Source organism: Schistocerca gregaria, chromosome 4, assembly GCF_023897955.1.
Source record: "Schistocerca gregaria isolate iqSchGreg1 chromosome 4, iqSchGreg1.2, whole genome shotgun sequence".
Taxonomy (NCBI): Eukaryota; Metazoa; Arthropoda; class Insecta; order Orthoptera; family Acrididae; genus Schistocerca; species Schistocerca gregaria.
In genome coordinates this window covers 485,065,175-485,090,454 of record NC_064923.1, presented here as the reverse complement: position 1 = coordinate 485,090,454, position 25,280 = coordinate 485,065,175, and the positions used below count along the sequence as shown (strand labels likewise).

Below are 25,280 nucleotides of genomic sequence, written 5' to 3'. Positions count from 1 at the left end.
TCGCTGCACCAATAACTTCCTCATAATCCACGTTCTTCTTCTCACGGAGAGATCTTCATTGTGCCAGACTGGAGGAAATCGGAAGGTGCGAGATCCGCGTTGTAGGGTGGATGAGAATAAAAGTCCAATACACTATTTTGAGCTGTTCGCAGGTGGCCAGACTTGAGCGAGGCCTTCGTTGTCTTGGAGTAGAAGAAGTTCGTTTGCAGTTTCGTGGCGACCCACACACTGAAGTCGGTTCTTCAGTTTCTTGAGGGTACGATAGTACTCTTCAGAGTTAATCGTTGCACCGTGAGGAAGGGCATAAAGCAGAATAACCCCTTCAGGAATCCCACAATACCATCGTCATTACATTACCAGATGAGGGTGTGGCTTTGAACTTTTTCTTCCGAGGAAAGGTGGTCTAGCACCACTCTGTGAATCGTCGGTTTGTTTCCCGTTCGAATTGATGTACCCACGTTTCATCGCCCGCTGCGATGTTCGACAAAATGTTGTCACAGTCACCTTCGTAACCGCAAGTAATTCCGTACAGACTGTCCGTCCTTGTTGCTCTTTATGGTCTCCTGTTAGGCAGCGACGAACCCAGCGGGAACACGGCTTTAGTATCCCAGCCGCTAGACGACTGCGCCAGCAGCACCAACAAGGACGTCCAGTTGAGTAGCGAATGTTTGATTGTGATCTGTCGACAGTGAGTGTCCGCACGTTCCAACATCACAGGAGTCAGAGCTGTGTGCAACTGGCCGGCACGCGTGAGATCTGACATGTTTGTGCATCCTTGTTACGGTGAAGACAAACGCCTCGCCGAACGTCTACAACTTCTTTCGTTCACTGCCAGGTCACTGCGCCTATGAATATCTGCGCTGCTCTGGTGTTCCGCAAAATGACAGCTCTCTGCTTGGAAGAACGTTCGTTGCAGATGCCATTCTGAAGTCTATGTAAGCGCCGCTGTCTATCAGAACTTCGTGGATCTACAGTGGCTGAAGCGGGAATATTCCACGATGGCCCACAACAAATCCCGTATTGTTTCGACCAAAAATTAGCCTAGGAAAAAGGATGTGTTTAATTAATTATTGAATGCCTCTCGCACTAATGGTCAGCTAGTCCTGACGTTTCTGGGCTTCAAAGTGGATCCACCGACGGGAGGTCTCCTCATGGCTGCCAACACCTGACGCTCCACTCAGTTTCCAAGGGTTCTGGGTTCAACTCGGGGCGCCTGCACGTTGCTACCGGCCGCCTGCGCCAAACTAACGAAAACATCAAAGCAACTTAGCACAGAGGAAGAAGGCCTTCTGCAAGAAAATGTCTTAACTGGAACTCGACATGAAGAGGATTGATGCATTTGAAGAGTAGCATGTTCGTGGGGCATCTTTCTGCAGCGTAAGTGTGGGCCATGGAAAGAGAGCTTTAGAGATACCTGGAAGAAAGATTTTACTGTGTAGAAGAATTCTGAGTGGTGAGCATCCTGTGGAAAAAAGCCAAAAAAGGCACGTGTTACCGAGTCATCTAGTAATGCGTCGGCAATTAGTAACGGCACTACAACGTGCAACACCTACGCCAAATTATAGACACATAAAGAGATTAGCATTTGTAAAGAAATTAACAATTACATTTGCGTGTGGTTTGTGGATAGGGAAAGCTTAGCACAACACAGGAGCAGGTGAAGTATACAATCAAAGTAGGTGAAAATTTGCTGACTGAAATAAAATTAAAACAATTTATTATAAAAAGTTTTTTTTTCAAACAAAGCAATTTTAGCTTTCTTCTCCATTCATTTAAAACTATTCACTTTTGTACAGAAACCGAAGATTTTTCAAAATAAGACGGGGGAAGAAAAGTGTTTTAGGACAATGTCTTGCCTCTCTGGGGAAGATCTGAACCTCAAGATAGAAGAATCAATGACGACAGTGAGCACGAGGATACTGAAGAGAAGGGATAGCACTGCATTAGAGATGCAGAAAGCGTACCTACATGTTACGAAGTATCTGAAATACCATATTAAATTACTTTCTTCATAATAAAAATTCACGATGTAAATTAGTCTAATAAAATCTTACAGCCAATGTACTATAGTCTAAGACAGCTGTACGAAAACTGGGGAGTTTGGGAAGAGAATTGATTAGGGTACAGTTGGACTTAGTAGGGTTATTCAGATTGAAATAGAAAAAATATCTGAGGCTTCTGGTTAGACGCTTGCAGGATAATCACAGTAGGATCGTTGAACAGTGGTGTAACCTGTATGGGGGAGATAGATGATAAGGTGAGTTTCATTTAGAAATAATCGTCGCAAAATTATATAGCCAATGTACAGATTCACAAGCTCATTGCAAAAAATAAAATAATATAAAAAAGAATAATGAAAGTTTGATATTCCTATAGAAAGGAAGTTGTAAAAAATGAGACAAGAGGGGGCTGCATTATCAACAATCAGTTGCTGGTGAAAATGAAAAGAAAAAAAGGAGAAAAGAGGTTCCGTGGAAGGTTCTGTTTGGTTTTAACGAACACTTTCTTCCACAACCACAAGACAAGAAGATATCTTTGAAGAAATGGCGGATTTTAACATTATCAGAAGCTACAACTGATAAACAGTATATTTCAGTTGAGCCGGCCGGAGTGGCCGTGCGGTTCTAGGCGCTACAGCCTGAAGCCGAGCGACCGCTCCGGTAACAGGTTCGAATCCTGCCTCGGGCATTGATGTTTGTGATGTCCTTAGGTTAGTTAGGTTTAAGTAGTTCTAAGTTCTAGGCGACTGATGACCTCAGAAGTTTAGTCGCATAGTGCTCAGAGCCATTTGAACCATGTTTCAGTTGTAAGAGTTGTTTGTTTGTTTTGTTGTGGCTTTCATTCGATGCAACTCTCCAAGCCTGTCTGACTTTTTCAGGCCTCTTTATGTCAATGTAACTGTTGCAACACGCAACCATTTTAACTCCGTTACCGTAGACAAGTCTTGGTCTACCTGAAACTGACGATTCCTTGACACTTTTGGTGTGATCTATCAGCCCATCCCTTCTTTTAGTCAGGTTGTGCTATAATTTTTTTATATCTGGTTTGATCCTTGACTTCTTCATTAGTTATCCAGTATACTTGTCACCAGATTTCACAATTTTCTATAACCTTTCTTTTCTAAACTGTTTATCGTCCAGCTTCCACATCATTATCAGGCTACACTCCAGACAAATACCTTTAGAAAAGACTTGCTAACATCTGAATTTCTGTGGTAATAAATTTATCATCTTCATAATTATTTTTCTTGATTTTGCCACTTTGCATTTTATATCCGCTGTGTTTCGGCGGTCGCCAATTGTTTGACTACCCAAACAGCAAATCTAATCAATCACTTTTAATGCCTCATTATCTACTTAAATTCCCCCTGCATCACCCGTCTCCGTTCGACTGCATTCCATTGCCCTTGTTTTACTTCTGTTAATGACAATTTACACTACGGGCCACTAAAGTTGCTACACAACGAAAATGACGTGCTACAGAGGCGAAATTTAACAGACAGGAAGAAGATGCTGTGATATGCAAGTGGTTAGTTTTTCAGAGCATTCACACAAGGTTGGCGCCGGTGGCGACACCTACAACGTGCTGGCATGAGGAAAGTTTCCAGCCGATTTCTCATACACAAACAGCAGTTGACCAACGTTGCCTGGTGAAACGTTGTTGTGATGCCTCGTGTAAGGAGGAGAAATGCGTACCATCATGTTTCCGACTTTGATAAAGGTCGGATTGTAGCCTATCGCGAATGCGGTTTATCGTATCGCGTCATTGCTGCTCGCGGTGGTCGACATCCAATGACTGTTAGGAGAATATGGAATCGGTGGGTTAAGGAGGGTAATACGGAACGCCGTGCTGGGTCCCAACGGCCTCCTATCACTAGATAGCAGTCGAGATTACAGGCATCTTATCCGCATGGCTGTAACGGATCGTGCAGCCACGTCTCGATCTCTGAGTCAACAGTTGGGACGTTTGCAAGACAACAACCATCCACACGAACAGTTCGAATACATTTGCACAAGCATGGAGTATCAGCTCGGAGACCATGGCTGCGGTTACCATTGACGCTGCATCACAGACAGGAGCGCGTGCAAAGGTGTACCCAACGACGAACCGGCGTGCACGAATGACAAAACGTCATTTATTCGGATGAATCCAGGTTCTGTTTACAGAATCATGATGGTCGCATCCATGTTTGTCGACATCACGGTGAACGCACATTGGAAGCGTGTATTCGTCAGCGCCATACTGGCGTATCACCCGGCGTGATGGTACGGGGTGCCATTGGTTACATGTCTCAGTCACCTCTTGTTCGCATTGACGTCAGATTGAACAGTGGACATTACATTTCAGATGTGTTACGCCCCCTGGCTCTACCCTTCATTCGATCCCTGCGCAACCCTACATATAAGCAGGATAATGCACGACAGCATGTTGCAGCCCTTTGTACGGTCCTTTCTGGGCACAGAAAATGTTCGACTGCTGCCCTGGTCATCATATTCTACAGATCTCTCACCAACTGAAAACGTCTGGTCAATGGTGGCCGAGCAACTGGCTCGTCACAATACTCCAGTCACTACTCTTGATGAACTGTGGTATCGTGTTGAAGCTGCATGGGCAGCTGCACTTGTACACGCCATCGAACCCCTGTTTGACTCAATGCCCAGGCGTATCAAGGCTGTTATTACGGCCAGAGGTGGTTGTTCTGGGTACTGATTTCTCAGGCTCTGTGCACCCAATTTGCGTGAAAATGTAATCGTATGTCAGTTCTAGTACAATATGTTTTTCCAATGAATACACGTTTATCATCTGCAGTTCTTCTTGGTGTAGCAATTTTAATGGCCAGTAGTGTAATTACACCGTTTCAAGATCCTCTCCATTGTGTTCAACTGCTTTTCCAAGCCCTTTGCCGTCACTGACATAATTACAGTGTCATCAGCAAACAGTTTTTATCTCTTCTCCATCAGCCTTAATACCCTTTTAGTATTTCTCCCCGATTTCATTCTCAACTTGGCCGATATACAGACAATTGCTACAACCCTGTTCACTCATTCAGAACTACTGTACACAGATTCTTACAGCTCCAGCCGGGTTTCTGTATAAGTTGTAAATTACCTTTCATTCAACGGAAGTATCATCTACGTAACGCCAAAAGAAAACCTTTCTATGCCTCATGGCGGACAAGAACTGGACAAATTCCTTTGTCATTTACACTCTTTACGTGAGAACACTAAGTGTGTTACGGAGATTGACAAAGATGGGATTTACCCTTTAGACGTGTTAGTACGCCCTATGTATGATGGGTCTTTGGGACATTCTGTGTACAGAAAACTCACACGTGCAGTTCTATATCTTCAGGCATCCAGCTGCCATCACCCCGCGCAAACCGCCGGTGTTCTCAGTACTTTAATTCACCGGGAGCATGTAATATCTGATGCTGATAACCTGTGCGTTAGTGCAGAAAATGGTTACAATGGCTCTAAACACTATGGGACTTAACATCTGATGTTAACAGTTCCCTAGACTTAGAAGTACTTTAACCTAACTAACCTACGGACATCACACACACATCCATGGCCGAGGCAGGATTCGAACCTGCGACCGTAGCAGCAGCACGGTTCCGGACTGTAGCGCCTAGAACCGCTCGGCCACAGCGGCGGCCTATTAGTGCATCTGGAGGAGGTTTTTAAAGAGAATGGCTATACTTCACATCAAATACGGAATGCCATGCACAATTATAATAAGAAGAAGCAACCCCCTGAGGAGACAGATGTGTTCCTTGCTTGTGCCGGGAACGTATCTTCTAAAATACGCAGATTGCTTAGGAAGAATAACATCACTGTCATCTTGCGTCCACCAGCAAAGAGCAGGGCCTCAGTCGGATCCGTTAAAGACGATTTACAATTTAGGAAGGCGGGTATTTATTAAATTCCCTGGAAGTGTAGGTCAGACGACAAGAACGGTCCAGAAACGCTGTGTAGAACACGGAAGACACACCCGTCTGCGGGAGCCCTTAAAACCAGCAGTAGCAGAACATTGCATTTCCATGGGACATTCAATGGAATAGAATAACACCAAAGGTTTAGTAACGGTTTCCAGCTTCTGGGAGTCTGTAACTAAAGAATCCTCGGAAATATGTCTTGCTGACAATCTAATGAATCGTGATAATGGCTTTCAGCTGGATAAAAAATGGAATCCAATTATTAAAATTATGCGGTCACAGCGAAGTCGATAAGCTCAGTCGGTACTCAGCGATTAGCCTGTTCTTCCTTCACCACTGAGGGCAGTACAGACTACTTAGCTGCCTCGCGAATGTCACCTCCTAACGCATGCGCCGTAACCCGTCAGTACGATTCGCATGCGCAGAATTCGCTATAAACACCATGGCAGCATCAGGTCTCTTCTGTACTTCGTCTACTCACCTGAGGATGGCTGAATATCTCTGGCCCGAAATATCGTGGTAGAATGTTGACGGGATCCGGCTGCAAACCAGAGGGTTACTGGAAGAAGATTAACCATATCTTCGGGGAAATTCTTCGTCTGGGGTCTGATAGATGCATACCATGGTTAAAAATCTGTAGGGACTCATAACTCGTTGAATACGGTACACAGGACCACAGTAGAAATCGCCGCGATTAGTAAACGTTGTGGTTGAAAGGGATTTAAATATGTTTCCATACGACTGTGGTGCTTCAATGTGTAAATAATAAGGTAACCTGAAACTTCCTGGCAGATTAAAACTGTGTGCCCGACCGAGACTCGAACTCGGGACCTTTGCCTTTCGCGGGCAAGTGCTCTACCAACTGAGCTACCGAAGCAGTTGGAAGGTAGAAGACGAGGTACTGGCAGAAGTAAAGCTGTGAGTACCGGGCGTGAGTCGTGCTTCGGTAGCTCAGTTGGTAGAGCACTTGCCCGCGAAAGGCAAAGGTCCCGAGTTCGAGTCTCGGTCGGGCACACAGTTTTAATCTGCCAGGAAGTTTCATATCAGCGCACACTCCGCTGCAGAGTGAAAATCTCATTCAATAAGGTAACCTGATTTATTGTAGTGTTGATGCAATCCGAAGCCACTGCTGTTGACGTACAAGGGCTATTTGGAAAGTAAGGTACGGCAGGTTGCGAAATGGAAACGACAGTGGAACTCCGACGAAGCCTTTCACATATGTGCTGCGTAATGTCTTTTGTATGCCCATGTATCGCGACACGTTGCTCTTTTCAGTAATGAGCATGAAGTGAGCACGTGAAGATGCCTAGAACAACAGTGGCTCCCGCCAAGCATAGGTAACCGCTGCAAGGTTTCTCCTGATTTCGTGCAAACCCCACGTAACGTACTTGTCATGCATTTCCTTCTTCACTGATATTCTCGAGCTCACACTGCAGGGGCAGTGAGGAGGGCCCTGGCGCATTTGCGCCGGGAAGTCTTTGATGACTCACCTTAGGGCCAGGACTTGGCTCTCTCTGATGTTCATCTCTCTTCACGTGAACCACTGGCACAGACAACGAACTGCAGACCTGCGTAGAGAAATGGCGGAAAGCACTGGCGGTTGCCTTCTATGACGATGGTGCTACGATAAATCTCTAATTCCGAGCGGCGATTATGTAGAGAAGTAGTTGGAATGTACAGCAAACTGTTGCAAATAAAATATTTTTGAGTTTCACTGTGGCTTCCATTTCGCGACCGAATTGCTATTAATTATTTTAGATCTTCTACGTTCTGGAACTCTCTCTAGCTGATTTATGGTGCATTTACTTTAAGAACCCAATTGATTAAAACTGTCTCGTTCCTGGATCTAGACATGATTCCTAACGCAGTGTTACAATATATTTCGCTTCAGTCCAAAAGATATCATTAACAAACTACCATAATACGAAGTGGAATGTTCCTTCATGTTTGTGGCATGGGATGGCGAACTCAGCTGTGGAAGCCTCCCTCGCTTACGGATGATTATTTAATTTGTCCCCAGGTTTCCTCGCTGTTGCTTCCTCGTTACCGCTGGTAATTTAATTCCAGAGCGTTAAATAATAATTTCGTCACCCTCGTAATAGCACCTCGTTAGAAAATTGTTACTGTCCTCATAAAGATGAGAAGGGAACCATTAGCGGTTGCCATAAGTTTCGTTCGTGAGACAAAACATATGCCGCATTTGCAGCTCGACTGTTGCTGGATTCAAAAATGAAAGACGGTCTTCAGCTTACATGTAGAATAACTGTATAGGCTTTTCTCGAGTAAGTAATCAAATAAGACTGTCTCAGTGATGCTGTAAAGAGACTGCACTGTTTCATGCTACCAGATCTATACTTTAATGCGTCGTTTTATCTTAGAAGTAAAACTTACATTCCTTCTAGTTCTTTTCCAATTTAGAGTTCCTTTTACTTTTGACAACTTGCCTCAAATTCGCCCTTCTCGTATTTTCTACCCTTATAACACGATTATTGAATTTCAAGAGGCCATTAATTCATTTATACCTTTAATTTTACTCCCTCTATTCTGCCGTGAATGGGTACCGATTTTTAGCTGTATCATATTACATAATTTGTATATCTTCGGTCTTACAGAATTATTAACTTATTGCAATTTTGTTTCAAACTAAACATTCGGTGTATTAGGTCACCAGCGAATTACAAAGGAGGCTGTGTACCTATGAAAGATATTGTTATAACGAAACATATTAATATTCTTTTTCGTACCATAATCTACCGTACTCGACATTTTAATAACATTTTTTAATTTTTCCAATGACTTTCCTCAAGAGCAACTTCTGCCAATCGTTTCACAGTCACAAGTACATTTTCGTTCGTACATCGTATACAGAATGAAGGATTAAAATTAAGTCATAACGTAATACACCATGATTACACTGTTAAACTGTTTTCAGAGTTTTTCGTGTCTTTATGATAATTGTAGAAGGTAATACGTTGTGTTCTGTTTACCATATTATCACCCCATGCTTTCAAACTTTATGGTAAAGATGCACTTCAGAAAATCTGTTTTCAGATAATGGGGTCACAGCTGACCCTATCCTCTAAATCTGCAGCCAGCAATAAAGGCGCCGAATCCAACCGACTGTGCAACAGGTCTTCACCTATACTTCGAATGTACTTTCAATGGGATTCGCACCCTGTTTTCGTAGTTCAGTCCCAGTTGGAACCAGAAATCAGACCTATTCTAAATGGTAGTCTCAGATAAATTCAGACCAGATGCTTAAGTTCAGCCAGGAGAAAGAACAGCCACTCTATTACACAACCTATAACACGATACACGTTCTGCAGTTAAGAGTACGGAAAGAAGGCCCCGATCTCTATACGGATCGCACAGCCTACTGATGCCAGTCAATCACGATCTGAGGTGTAATTCAGGTGAGAGTAGACTATATACAAAATCTATAATTATCTTTAAACCTGTAAAGAATATGACCAAGTCCCCTCTAAAATCCAGCTAGGGATCTCCAGTTAAAAAGATTTAACCCAAAATAAATTTGTGAAACCAGCAGATGGAACAATAAAACTATGGCAGTAACACATGAAAGCACAGAAACAAGCCGGGTATTTACCAACCACAGTAGATGTCATACTACCAAGGAACCAACATATAAATCAGTTGTTAATAAAAAGAAGACAGCGACTAAAACTGTTTGAGCTCACTGGAGAAAATTTCATAATGCCTCTGCAGATGTGCTGCTGCATACCTTTGCAATATTTGTTAGGCCTAGCCTAGAGTATGCTGCCCAAACAAAACGTACATGTAGAAGGAAAAATATTGAGGCTAGCCACCAAAAAATTAACCACTCTTGGAAATGGCTCCTCTATGACCACGCACCAAATCACTTCTTCAACTCGCTATATCGTGGGCTAACGCCTACTCTGACAGCAACACACATTACTTCCAAGTTACAAGGGGAGCCAACATCCTAGCAGACGATGCTCGAGAGCAGCCATAATACCTGTGGACACCAGACGGCAACCTCAGTCCTGGCAGAGATCCATGCTCTCATAGACCTCTTTCTTACACTGGCTATGTAATAAGAAGCGAGACAGACTTTATCCTGGAACCGAGGGCTGTACTTAGGCTGGCGCATGGGCTCTGAGACGCCAGTTCACTCCGAAGAAGCTTCCTGGATAGGCGCCGAATGCATTCGCTTTTCATCTATCAGCGTCTCAACTGGAGACAGCACAATGCCGTCAGCGCTGACAATGCCAGTCTCTGCACCATTGAACCTCCTATGTAGCCTTTCCGGCTGAAGACATGCACACCACTGCCATGACCGGCTGTTGGGCTCCATAATATTTTCTCTTGCTAACTACTTACATCATGCCGGACTTCAGATTTTGCCATACCCTCTGCACATTGGCTGTGACTAATACTAACAAGTCCTTAACCAAGGATACTTTTGCTACAGACTGCAACTGTGTGATATTTGTGATATTCGCATGTAACAATACGTGAAGTGACTCTGCAGTTGTTGGAACTTACACTGATCAGTCAGAACATCATAGCCGGTGTTCCACCAATCTTGTATCGCAGCTTTTATAATATTGCGTGGAAGATGAATCCAGAACGCGTAACATTTAAATAGAGTTTTCCATTATTTTTACAGTTCACAATGCACTGAAAACTGTCTCTATGTCCGCAGTTACACACACGCCATCCTTGTCCGTGCATCGGCCTACAACCAACTTCCCTAACTGCCGTCTTCTCATAGATATAGCAAAACTCCATGTCTGTCGATACAACTCTAAACTATTACTCTCGCAGAATATTATTAGAAATTCGTCTTGTCACATAGTGTCAGTTTAAACGGATGCAAATGATTTTAAGGGTAAATTTTTTAAAAATAAAAACAGTCAATACAGCAAAATAAAGTTTCTCACAGTTACAGAGGATACACCAATTGTGATACATTATACAAAGACAATAGTTTACGAATTAAATATATATAGATATTTGGATTTATTGTGATATCTTAAAATGTAACTAGATTTAGTGGATACATTTCAGTTACTTAACTTCCTGATTATCAAAGATACAACTGCTGTACGTATCTTAGTTTTAGTGCAGTTCCTTCATCTGGGTTCAGTTTTATGTAATGACAGGAAATTTGTAACGCGTTCACCAAAAAAACAAGGTACTCGAAACACACAAAATGCTTTTAATATATGTTTATTGCATCATGACCCAGATAAAATTGACAAAAGACTGACGGTATAACTGAAGCAATGATAACTATATACTAACTCCTGCATTACTAATGCAATTCTAGCTCCAGTAAGCGATTGCCGTTGCTGCTTATATACGCTGATCGGTCAGAACAACGTGACCACCGTCCAGGCGACAGCAGCGTCACGTCAAGGAATGACTGCTAGTCAGCCACACGAACGGTGCATGTAGTATCGATGAGCGTGCTGTTCGTGTACAGAATGAGGAAGGCGCGCGATCTATCTCTGTTTGGCCGAAGGCAGACTGTGATGACCCGGAGGCTCGGCATGAGCATTTCGGAAACTGCACATCTATTCGGGTGTTCGAGGAGAAGCCGTGGTGAGTGTCTTCAATATGTAGCGAAACCGAGGTGAAACCACGCCCAAAAGTCATTGGGTTAGACGGTCACCACTCATTACAGATGTCGGACGTCGCAGGCTGGCAGACTGGTAAAACAGGACAAGCTGTGAACTGTAGCGAAACTAACATCAAACTTCAGTGAGGGCAGAGTACAGGTGTGTCTGAACACTCAGTGCACCGACCACTCCTGACGATGGGCCTCAGCAGCCGAAGGCCCATGCATGTGTCAATATTAACACCACGACATCAACTAATACGAATAAAATGAACACGTGACCATCAACACTGGACATTGGTGCATTGGCAGAGCGTTGCTTGGAGTGATGAATCCCGTTACCTTTTCTATCATGACGACTGGAGGTACGAATCCGTTATCTTCCAGGGGAACAGCTCCATGCGACGGAGGAAACGTGGCGGTGCCTCCATTATGTTCTCGGGAACATTGACGTAAATACCCATGGGTCCACTGGAGTTCGTGCAAGGCACCATGACGGCCAAGGAGTATCGTGCAATGGTTACATACCACGTACACCCCTTCATGGCGACCATGTTTCGCGCCGGTATTGACATTTTTCTACAAGACGCTACGGCCTGTCACAAGCAGAGTAATGGAAGGGTTCGAGGAACGCAGTGGCGAGTTCCAGTTGATGTGCTGGCCCCTCCAATTGGCCAGATCTTAAAGTGATCGAACACATCTGGGACGCGACTAAACGTGGCGTCAGAGCTCATTGCCGCCCTGTCCTCTTCACGGAATTTAGTGGAATTAGGTAATTTGAGCGTGCAGATATGGTACCAACGACCTCCAGCGACCAACCAAGACCTCATTGCTCCCATGCCACGAGGCGTCGTAGCTGTTATCCGTGCCAAAGGAGAACATACCGACTATTATGTTCTGACTGATCAGTGTATGTTCCAACAACTGCAAAGTCCCATTTGTTTAAAGTGAACATATTTGAATGTACAACTAATATTTGTTGTTATTGTTATTATGGTCTTCAGTTAGAATCCTGATTTCATGCGGCTCTCCATGACACAAATACACTCCCCTCCATTACTAAATTGGTGATCTTTTTGATGTCCCAGATTGTGTCCTATCAAACGATCTCTTATTCTAGTTAGGTTGTGCCACAAATTTCTTTTCTCCCTATTTCTATTCAGTACCTCCTCATTAGTTACATGGTCTATCCACTTAATCTTCAGCATTCTTCTGAAGCACCACAACTCAAAATCCCCTATTCTCTTCTTGTCCAAGCGTTTATGGTGCAATATTTGTTTGATTTCATGAAGCTGGTTGTGGATTTTAGCGTTACAAATCATGACAATAATTTGGAAACAGAGAACACTTCGAAATGTGACAGTTTTAATATTAGAATATCACGAAACATACATCAATATCTATGTACTAATAATTTCTGTTACCTGCTTTGCAGTTGCGGTATAACTTTTCTTCCTGACATGAATCCTGCGTCTTTACAGTAGGCTACATCGTAATTATTATTCTTCTTCTATGTATCTATTCCACAAATGATAAGTTGGTCTTATGTTTACATTATGTCTGACATAATTTTGATTTGTAATACAATATCTACATAATCTTATCGGAATTCTTTTAATTTCATCTTAAGTCAACTAGTTTTCAATAATACGGTAAACTAGCAAGTTACAGTCTAAACTTATGCAAGTAAATAACTTCGCATAAACATCGCGTGATAGTATCGTAATCTTCTATATGTGTGGAATCGAACTCTTCGCTTAGTACTGTCACATTCTGCTACATTACAATATTCGCAGCATCCACTACAGGTTTTTGGGAGAAGCGTGATGGACATGTTGGACAGTTTTTATAAAAGGCATTTCAATACATTGGTAGTTACACTCAAAATAATATGCTTTTATGGCTGGAAGAAGTAAAATAACTTTTTCATCAAGTTCTGTAGGCATATTATGAAGAGGCAATGATGAAATAAATAAACTAATTTTTTTTACAAACAATCAACATTTAAGTCTCCGTCTCTAACAGTTCACTTGAAAATATTACGTATATGACAAAGACACGAAATTCGAAGTTTCAGCAACAGTTTAATCATGTCCTGGACAATAGTAATGCATGTGATTCCTCTTGATCGCACTGTTGATGAGTGACGTATTACATTACGTATTTTCCAATGCACACGACAATAGGATTTCCTTTGTTTCGTGTGGCAATAGCATCACAGAATCCAAAGTGTAGGCTATAATGTAATGTGTCTACAGATATTGAATTGTTACATGGGCTATGCACAAGGGAATCAGAACTTGGTGCAAACACAATTGAAGTCAAAGATCGGACTGTATTTGCACCCATGAACACTGTCTGCCTACACCTGTCACGGAAATTATAAAGTCAGTTTCCAGGGATATGACTGGTACTCAGCTAAGAAATGTATTCACGGTCCTCCACAGAGAGTGCGAACAATGTGGTAAGAACCAGTATTCTGGACCAAAGATCCCCGAAGCTTCTTTGCATTCGAGGTTGGAACTGATGTCTCCTCACACCGTTACTACTGCTAGTAGCATCGTCACAAAAATGGGTCGTTAGTGTTAGTAGTGTTACGTCAAGTTGAAAAAGATAGATAGATAGAGAGAGAGAGAGCGGGTTATATACACGCGTATGATAAACCCCTTCCCTCGAAAATTTCTTTCTTTCATATCTCCTCTGCGTTACCACAGATGGCATGTCACTGATCTCATTTGTACTAAGAGTGCACTATACACGATGCGCCTATTTGCTTCCATAGGCCTGGGTAGAATTCATAATTTCTAATCAATGCTCATCAACCTGCAGTCTTCTTTAGTTGTTGTCCCTGCGCAGAAAACAGCATGTAGGTCGTGTATTCGTTACCTTTAGGCTGTAAGAAACTCTTAGCGAGGAACTGATTTTCCAGAAATAATTAAATTTCCAATTAGTTTGTTTGTACGGGATGCCACTCGCTTTTTATTAGCACAAGACGAGAAACTGCACAATTATATTCCATTTTAGAGTCACAAATAATTTCGATTTTTCAATAAAATAAAGAACTGCGTATTTCAGTAATTACTATCATACTGTTCTCAGCTACATGTCCGTCCTCCGAGGCTACCCCACCACCTCTGAGCTTATAGCCGTATCACTTCGCCCACCATGCAATTTAGCCGCGATCCGATGATCTTCAAAGTACTTCGTCTGCCTTTTCGTTAAGCAGATGTTTATTATTCTGCTGGTTAATAATACTTGTGAAATAATGGAATGATAGCACGCTACTGAGAGATGCCTTATTTTCAAATGCAAGTAAATACGCTGTTTAGATTGTCTAATATTAATAACAGAAGATTATCATTTTTGAGCGCAACTTCCGAACACAGCACCCAATCGCGGAGATGGACCACAATTTAGGAGGTGTTTCTCACCATACCGGTACCGAACAAACCATATGTCATTAGTACCTCAACCCACATTACGTAATCTTGCTATTTTTGTCTTTTCAACTGCTCTAAGAAGAGGATTTTGTACCTGAAATGATGGCTGAAAAGCCAGAAATATTACAGTGTATTAGTTGTGTACCTTCCTGGGGTTTTTAAAAACTTGGTAGCTAAACTGGGCCACGTTTGAGCTGACCTAACAAATATTTCACAAAGCAAGAACAAAGATATACTTTTTTTATTAATTCAATTTTAGCTCTTAACAAAGAGACATTTTTCCATCACAAATTAAGTTATTATTAGGACTCACCATCTAAAACTGAAACAGCTGACTGAAGTATCATGTTAGAAACTACAGGAACATGTTCTACGGGTAAATTATCTACGGCATTACAAAAAAACTGAATGCCAGTGTTTTCTTTTTTTTTCAGTGAACATGTCGTGACAAATCTGTGTCGTCATATTCGAAGTAAATAAAAGTATGTAGAATTAAGCTAAACACAAAATGTACGTGTCATTGTATAGTGCAAGGGTTCCAAAACTTTTCCTCTGGTGGAACAGTTTGACAAACTTCGATAAACACCGTGTTTACTTCGAAGGTTAATATTTTTTTTTAAAGGAGGAAAGCTTCTTTTCTTCAGTGACTACATCAGTTTTAAAACATAACTAATAAGACATATATCGTAATAAAATTTTAAAACCTAATTAGTATCGTCAAAATGTCGTAAAAAACGTCGTGTTATTAATTGTTTCCGTCGAAGCACTTATTCACTTCCTGCGGAATACAGTTTTAGAAATCCTGTTATAGACGGAATTCTCTACTATTTTGCGAAACAAAAAAGGAAACACGGAACACTGTTTCCGTTATTTTCTGGCTCCAGCTCCCTCGAACCACCTTCATGTTGACAACCAAATATGTCAAAAGCGAATACATACTGCACATTACCGAGTATCAGATATTCGGGACTGTTAAAGAGACATCTACATGAATTAATGCACAGAACGGTTCGTTACTGACTTACATTTATTCTTCATGACTGAGGTGTTCCACCATCAGCGATACTCTAAGCACCCGTTGCAATCTACTCCTAATACATTGTTTACCGACAAATTCAACAGTAAAAAACACGACAATAATCTCGAGGCGTAATAAACGATTTGTGCGCACCGACTCATTTGCATTTATTCACAAACTTCGGCGGAGAGACAGCCGTCCAGTAGCAGAATGAAGGAGTCCCGAGCGCTAATGGAGAATTTTTTGCCGGCGCAGCTCTTTGAATTAATTACAGATTTTGCCCGCAGGGGCTCGCAGAAACAATTGGGCGCGGGACTGGTGAGCGATCCGCAGCGCAGGCTGCCGGGCTGCTAACTAACTGTGGCCCAGCGCGCCGCCCATTGTGCCAGCAGCCAGCAACGAACTGCAATTAGGCAAATGGCGCCGTCTCAGTCGCTCGCATCTCCCCGGCTCTGACTGTTAATGAGGCCCTCCGAGGACCGCCTGACTCCGCACCTGTGCTAGAGGGGCCGCAGTCAGCACACACGCGCGCCGCAGATGCGTACTCTCTGACGGCATAACAAGTCACTTTGTTTTGCAGAAAGCAAATTCTCTGCCTCCAATGAATAAAAACTGTGCCACGTCACTTTCACTGACCTACCACTGTAACCGTACTCTCGCCCGACCCTATTTTAATGTGTTTTTATTACGTCGCATGTCTGTCTGTTCGGTATCAATTTTGCAACTGATTTTAAAGCAAGTCGCCAATGAGGTAGAGACTTGAAATTCTAAATGTAGGTCAGAACTGGATGACAATGCAATATTAATTCCGTTCCTTGTAGGACTGTTCGATAAAGGTAGGGGTGGGAGTGAAAAAAATGGTAATGTCTGATATCTAGGCTGCTCTGCATGGCTGGCATTTTGTGTGAGTACTAATGGAAATGCGGTTCAGGGGTTACTAGATCGGACAGAGAGGTGGGGGATGAAGAGATGGACAGAGAGAGAGTGTGGAAGGAGACGAGAAGAGGAGATGGACAGAGAGAGGGAAGACAGGGAGATGGTCAGGCAGAGGGGTGGAGGTGGCGATGGACAGAGAAAGAGAGAGAGAAATGGAGGTGAGGAGCTGATGGGAAAAGAGGAGGAAATTGACAGAGAATGAGAGAGAAGGAGATGGACAAAGAGACAGGAATAGAAATGGTGGACAGAGAGATTGGAGAGGAGGTGATGGACAGAGAGAGGGATGAGTGAGAGATGGCAGATGGGGGGGGGGGGGAGGTGGTGCTGGACTGAGACTCAATGAGGAGTCGATGGGCAAAGATAAGAGGAGAAAATGGACAGAGAGTGAGGGAGAAGAAGATGGGCAGAGGGCGTAGAAGAAGATGTTCAGAGAGGGGGGGGGGGGGGGGGGAGATGTGTGGAACATACATGACATACATGGTGTAAAAGGGAGGAGCTATGTGTATAAAGCTAGTACCGAAATAAACATCACAAAAAAATCATATAAAATCAGTTTTGCTTGCTCCTTGGAAGATTTCAATGTGTGGTGCATGTTATGCATGACTGAGACATGAATAGTTCACCACACAACTATTATCTATTTTATGTGCCCCTGTTTCTCGTTTTAAATCTTACAAGTATTTTCATAGCTAGTAAAATTTCACAATCATAAATTTTCAGAACAATCTGTATGAGGTTAGTAACATCTACGGGGCTAGGAACAATTATTTTAAGCTTCTTAGTCCAATTCAAAAACATACTATACTAAAATTTGTTTATACTTAAGAATTACTTGCTAGTACGTCGATTGAAACCTGAAAGGAATTTGATGTAGAATATCATATATATGTCTCTTACATGTCAACGACATATGACCCTGGAGTGGCTCTGTACACAGAGAAATGTGATTACCATTCCTATGTTTTGTGCTGGTCACATGCAGCATCCTACATCTCTTTAAATCATTCTATCAGGTCCATCTGCGTTTTCTGTAGAAGTCGTAATGAGTTTCTGTAACATAATAAACTCTACTCTTAAATACTGAACATGATGAAATAGATAAGATAAAGTGTTTCAAGACGTAAGTTGATTCATGCTATTCAATCAGAAGACACTAGGAATGAGCTGAGTACGACAGCCGCTATATTGTTAAATTCCTAAAATTGAACTTACTGGGATGCATTTTTACGAAAACCAACTAGTGTTACTTTACCATATACCTTGACATAGACATCAAATGAATATGTGGCGTTGCGTCGACAGGCTGGATGATATATATATATTCTTTTAGTTTTGTGTGATACATTTGGCCAAATGTAATTCTTGAGTGTTTAGCTATATTGACTACTGATATATTTTTTGCATATTCCGATCAGCTGCTACTTTTTTGCTGTTTACACGTGGAATGTGTTTCCGATTTCAGAGTTAAATAGGGTGAGTCAGGAGTAAAGGTACATGTTTTGAGGAGTGGTAGTATTAATGATTCTGAACAAAAAACTTCTTATGGACGAATGCCCTATTCCGAATGGTTTCCGAAATAGAACACATTTAATACCATTTTTGTACGTTTTTCTTGAATAACTCCCAAACCGCACCCTCCAGCAAAAAGTGTCACGATACAAAATTAAACTATGTTCAATTTCCTACAAAAAAAGTCCTATCATTTTTTTTCTCTAGAACGTTTTGTGCGAAGAGAGAGCAAGAATGTAGAAAAACTCCCTCGACTCGCATTCGCTGTAGCTTACGTAGTTTTTGTAGGCCAATTTGAGGCAGTTTCACAACTTGAAAGACCACAAGTGTCCCGTGACCACCTCAATAAGCTACCTCAAACTGGCCTACAAAAACTATGTAAACTACAGCGCATGCGTGTCGAGCGAGTTTTTCAACATTCTCGCTCTCTCTTTGCACAAATCATTAGTTCTATAGAAAAAGTGAATAGGACCATTTTTTGTAGGAAATTTAATATAGTTTAATATTGTACTGTGACACGTTTTCGCTGGAGGGTGCGGTTACCGAGTTATTAAAAAAACGTACGAAAGTGATATTAAATGTGTTCTATCTTGGAAACCATTCGGAATAGGGCATTTGTCCATATGAAGTTTTCTGTTCAGAATTACTACTACTATCACCCCTCAAAGCATGTATCTACATCTACATCTACAGTGTGTGGCGGAGGGTTCCCTGAGTACCTCTGTCGGTTCTCCCTTCTATTCCAGTCTCGTATTGTTCGTGGAAAGAAGGATCGTCGGTATGCTTCTCTGTGGGCTGTAATCTCTCTGATTTTATCCTCGTGGTCTCTTCGCGGGATATACGTAGGAGGGAGCAATATACTGCTTGACTCTTCGATGAAGGTATGTTCTCGAAACTTTAACAAAAGCCCGTACCGAGCTACTGAGCGTCTCTCCTGCAGAGTCTTCCACTGGAGTTTATCTATCATCTCCGTAACGCTTTCGCGATTACTAAATGATCCTGTAACGAAGCGCGCTGGTCTCCGTTGGATCTTCTCTATCTCTTCTATCAACCGTATCTGGTACGGATCCCACACTGCTGAGCAGTATTCAAGCAGTGGGCGAACAAGCGTACTGTAACCTACTTCCTTTGTTTTCGGATTACATTTCCTTAGGATTCTTCCAATGAATCTCAGTATGGCATCTGCTTTACCGACGATCAACTTTATATGATCATTCCATTTTAAATCACTCCTAATGCGTACTACCAGATAATTTATGGAATTAACTGCTTCCAGTTGCTGACCTGCTATTTTGTAGCTAAGTGATAAGGGATCTATCTTTTTATGTATTCGCAGCACTTTACACTTGTCTACATTGAGATTCAAATGCCGTTCCCTGCACCATGCGTCAATTCGCTGCAGATCCTCCTGCATTTCACTACAATTTTCCGTTGTTACTACCTCTCGATACACCACAGCATCATCTGCAAAAAGCCTCAGTGAACTTCCGATGTCATCCACCAGGTCATTTATGTATATTGTGAACAGCAACGGTCCTATGACACTCCCCTGCGGCACACCTGAAATCACTCTTACTTCGGAAGACTTCTCTCCATTGAGAATGACATGCTGCGTTCTATTATCAAGGAACTCCTCAATCCAATTACACAATTGGTCTGATAGTCCATATGCTCTTACTTTGTTCATTAAACGACTGTGGGAAACTGTATCGAACGCCTTGCGGAAGTCAAGAAACACGGCATCTACCTGGGAACCCGTGTCTATGGCCCTCTTAGTCTCGTGGACGAATAGCGCGAGCTGGGTTTCACACGACCGCCTTTTCCGAAACCCATGCTGATTGCTACAGAATAGATTTCTAGTCTCCAGAAAAGTCATTATTCTCGAACATAATACGTGTTCCAAAATTCTACAACTGATCGACGTTAGAGATATAGGTCAATAGTTCTGCACGTCTGTTCGAGGTCCCTTCTTGAAAACGGGGATGACCTGTGCCCTTTTCCAATCCTTTGGAACGCTACGCTCCTTTAGAGATCTACGGTACACCACTGCAAGAAGGGGGGCAATTTCCTTCGCGTACTCTGTGTAAAATCGAACTGGTATCCCATCAGGTCCAGCGGCCTTTCCTCTTTTGAGCGATTTTAATTGTTTCTCTATCCCTGTGTCGTCTATTTTGATAGCTACAATTTTGTCATCTGTTCGACAATCTAGAGAAGGAACTACAGTGCAGTCTTCCTCTGTGAAACAGCTTTGGAAAAAGACATTTAGCATTTCGGCCTTTAGTCTGTCATCCTCTGTTCAGTACCATTTTGGCCACAGAGTATCTGGACTGCCAAGTCAGTACATAGAACTTTACTTTCGAATTCATTGAACGCCTCTCGCATAGTCGTCCTCACACTACATTTCGCTTCGCGTAATTTTTGTTTGTCTGCAAGTCTTTGGCTATGTTTATGTTTGCTGTGAAGTTCCCTTTGCTTCCGCAGCAGTTTTCTAACTCGGTTGTTGTACCAAGGTGGCTCTTTTCCATCTCTTACGATCTTGCTTGGCACATACTCATCTAACGCATATTGTACGATGGTTTTGAACTTTGTCCACTGATCCTTAACACTATCTGTACTTGAGTCAAAAATTTTGTGTTGTTCCGCCAGGTACTCTGTAATCTGCTTTTTGTCACTTTTGCTAAACAGAAAAATTTTCCTACCTCTTTTAATATTTCTATTTACGACTGAAATCATCGATGCAGTAACCGCTTTATGATCGCTGATTCCCTGTTCTGCATTAACTGTTTCAAATAGTTCGGGTCTGTTTGTCACCTGAAGGTCTAATATGTTATCGCCACGAGTCGGTTCTCTGTTTAACTGCTCAAGGTAGTTTTCAGATAAAGCACTTTAAAAAATTTCACTGGATTCCTTGTCCCTGCCACCCGTTCTGAACGCTTGAGTCTCCCAGTCTATATCCGGCAAATTAAAATCTCCACCCAGAACTATAACATGGTGGGGAAATCTACTAAAAATATTTTCCAAATTATCGTTCAGGTGCTCAGCCACAACAGCTGCTGAGCCCGGGGGCCTATAGAGACATCCAGTCACCATGTCTGATCCTGCTTTAACCGTGACCTTCACCCAAATCATTTCACATTTCGGATCTCCGTCAATTTCCTTCGCTCCTGACTCACATTGTATAACTCCATCTTTGTCACCTAAATAACTGTTCCATCAGTCGACTATGAAATACAGCGATCAATGCAGTCTACACGTAGAAGATGTAATGAAGATGTGTTGTGGAATCGCACTTGAGCACCCATGCGGATGTCATAACATGGGATAATACAATTCCTAAATCCATGGCACCGTGCACCTACAAATAATAAAGAAAGCTGATTGTGAGATTTTAAGCACATACTGACGGGCTTGGGAAGTGTTACACCCAAAGTATCAGTATGAAATTTTTCAAAATGTGGATATGTTCATATTATAACTGATATTAAATTATTTCAATCCACATGGAACCGCTGTCTATCATCAACATAAGCGTAAGGTGTGACCCACACAGAAACAGGTATACTCTTGTATTCGTTGAGGCATGGATGCAAATCGCATCCGAATGTCACTTTGGAAAATTTCTTGCCATGCAGTGTCAGTTAACGGAAATTCGTAAGTTAAGGCTGGTATGAAAGAATACGTCGTTCATCGCCTCCGACAAATCCTCTGCGTGTACAAATTAAGGGACTAGTAGGCCATTCAGGGATCCCTGCATTCATCAAGGCGTTTGTGGTATAAACTGCAGAGTGTGTTCTTGCATTATGCTGAAGGAATGTAATATGGTACCGTAACCACGAAGGGTGTTACAACAGGGATTACGACTCTTGCCGCATACTGGCTAGCGTTCAGCCACATTTCTACGTTTACCAAACAACTTCTGTTGTCACTTTTATAGGGCATATGTTCTACGTTACGTACTGCTCATACTGAAAGATCTGTGCATCGAGTAAGACAATGCTGGGCGAGTCCTAAACCAGGAATAATTCCTTAAATCTTTGCTTAGCCCGTAAACCCTTCTTACGTTTCATCATCCGTGTGATATTCTTGATCTAACGGCGGTTCCTCTATTTTCGAAAAATCGCTTATAAAACTGAGTTTTAAACAAAATCAAAACAGATTGTGGCCTGAGCTAACCACCGTCTGGGATAGTTCTGCTTCCCAGTGCTAATGTTTCTATGTGACGCTATGTCGGTGACGTACGCCACAAGAAGATGAAATACCAATACGAGGAGAACACAAATGCTCAATCCTCAAGCGGAGAAAATATCTGACCAGGCGGGGAACTGAAAGTGGAAACACAGGCTCTAGAATCAGCAACGCTACTCACCATGCCACGAGTTGCGCATCACTGCATGATAGTTCAGGTACATGAAAAATCTCGTTACGGACCCACGTAACGTAAACTATTCTCTAGCCCTGGTCACTGTCATAACACCCACAAACTGGGCCTTCATATTTTTGTTTGAGACATTTGCCGTTACAAATAATTCCCACCCTCCGGTTCCGACCAAGGTTTTCGGAATATTTTCCTTGGTTGTTATCTTCCCAAAATATTATCATCACCAAGTCGACTGGGATTTGACGAAACACTACTGAGCTCTTCAGCGAGCCAGAACAGAAGCGATCCACCCTGTTATTCAGAGTAGTGAATGAAACATATTTTAAGAAATCGTCATTGAAGTCACTGTGGTTTGTAGCAACATATAATGTGGAAACAGCTATCGCGCTTGTGGTTATTAACAACCGCTCCATATTAAGCCACTTTCTGCTGCATTTAGATTGCTAGAGCTCATCGGGTAATTCACAGAGGAATCCTGATGCCTGTAAACTACTGCAGGAATGCATAACTCGCTTTCTACTGTGTTGAGGTTTATACATAACAGGCGGTAATTCACAGACAAGTTCGAATGGCTGTAATTACTGCAGGCACGTAACCAGAAAATCAGAAATGTTCGAACGCGGTTTTCTTCATAGAGACTCAATGGTCCACCAAATGTATAGACCCATGTATATGAAGTAGACTTAAATTAGCTAATAATTCGAACCTATTCCGACAGAAAGTTCTCACAAATAAGAGACAAGGAAAAATAACACCCTCAGGTATTCATCGGAAACAAAACCCTCTTACTCGTGACACTACCGGCTTTCTTAAAGATATGAAGGCATGAAAAGTATTTTTGTCTACTCTGTTTTCCACTTTTATTATTTCATTTAAGTTGCAACTGTCGCTATCACTGATGTTATACTATGATTCAGTACTCTAATAATAATAATAACACAAATGTGTGGCTTAGATCCCTCTAAAGAATTTTGTATACTTTTCTTTTAGTTCAGCAGGTAAGAAGGCATGTTGTTGCTGTTGTCTAACTCATACAGAATAAATTTAGTGAAAGAAACTACAGTTAACAATAGTTTTACGACTACAACTGTTTCACAGAAATTCTGTCTTTCGTTAGGCATGAGTACCCGTTAAACATTACACTTTTCGCATTCTCTTCTGGTCCTTGAAGAACAGTAGTTGAGACATTAGTTCCTTACTGTGTTCAGTTTTCTAGTAGTTGGTACGTGGGTTAGCCACCATTTTATATTTCGCCTTTTGTAAACTGCAATGCAGATTCGAATGACTTTTTAGTAAGTGGCGATTACACGTTACCTCTTCACAATCCTCTTTCGAAATTTCAGCAAACCTTAGGTTTCCGTCCTTTGAATATCACTTTTTCTTCAATGTTTGCGCTTTAATGAAAATAAATAAATAAAACAAATAAATAAAAAGCCATTAACTTTTGGTGTCAAGTTTTCTTTTCTTAGTTTAATGCAAACACTACAGGCGTCTACTGACAGATGCAGTTCAACACATTGCACTTCTTCAGTTTTCACTTTTTCACAATATACCGTACACACAGCCTCTTCCTTTTATTCTTCATTCGTTTGACGGACCTCCGTGACGAGCACCGTCAGAAGGTATGTGAATATTAATTACCAACCGGTGAGGTAGCATTACCTCTGCTCTTGCCCACCCGCCCCGCCCATTGTTATTTGTCCAGGGAGAGAGCAGAATTAAAGGAGAATTCAAGCAGAAACATCACTCTCTGTTTATAATGTCACTTCCTAATTTAATCTCAATTCCTTCCCATAATACTATCCCAATAGCAGAAAGTATCAAAATTCTGCAATAGCGGAGTTGCTCGGCTGTTGTAAGCGTGCATGACGCTTTGCTCTGTACATCGGTCCACAACGGTTTTGATTGTGTGCTCAACCTAGGACATGCCACCACATCAAGGGATATGGTAGACATCAGCCGTAGGCACACCACGAATATGCTTCATAGATCCTAAAAGGGGTAGTCGAAAACAAATTGCACTTCATGTTTCCGCAGACTATGACCAAAGTTGTTGGAAATGCTGCCAGTGTAAGGAAATAAGGGTGTATTTTCATCACTTACTCGACTCAAGGTTGTTTGATAGCGTAACGCATTTGATTTGCCTTTCACTACAAGGTCAATTCGTGGTGGGCTAACTCAAATGACAAACTTCGAGGGCCTGAGATGACGCGTGCCCCATGAACCAAGCACAGAAGTACCTCTTCACGATGAGCCGGGTTCTGACAGCTATTAGCCTGGAGATGCAAATCAGTGTGAGTTGGCTTTCTATAAAAGACATTTCCCAAAGTACCACGAACTTTCCTCCTGACCAACACACCAAGGAACGGAAACCAGTCCTGCTTTTTCAAGTCCATCATGTAGGGAATATTCGGGGAGGTGGATTCGGATCTAGAAAGTCATTCAAATTCTTACTTCCA

At 42.1% G+C, this 25,280-nt stretch overlaps 1 protein-coding gene and 2 non-coding genes across 4 annotated transcripts in view; 2 read left to right on the top strand and 1 right to left on the bottom strand.

Moving 5' to 3' along the window:
- LOC126266658 (glutamate receptor 1-like) overlaps window positions 1-25,280 on the top strand; it is a 380,473-nt gene that overhangs the window by 103,723 nt on the left and 251,470 nt on the right. The gene's annotated exons all lie outside the window — the stretch shown is intronic.
- Trnas-cga (transfer RNA serine (anticodon CGA)) lies at window positions 6,739-6,813 on the bottom strand. Its single transcript has one exon. It is a non-coding gene; the product is annotated as a tRNA-Ser (tRNA).
- Window positions 6,875-6,949, top strand: Trnas-cga (transfer RNA serine (anticodon CGA)). The gene has a single exon. It is a non-coding gene; the product is annotated as a tRNA-Ser (tRNA).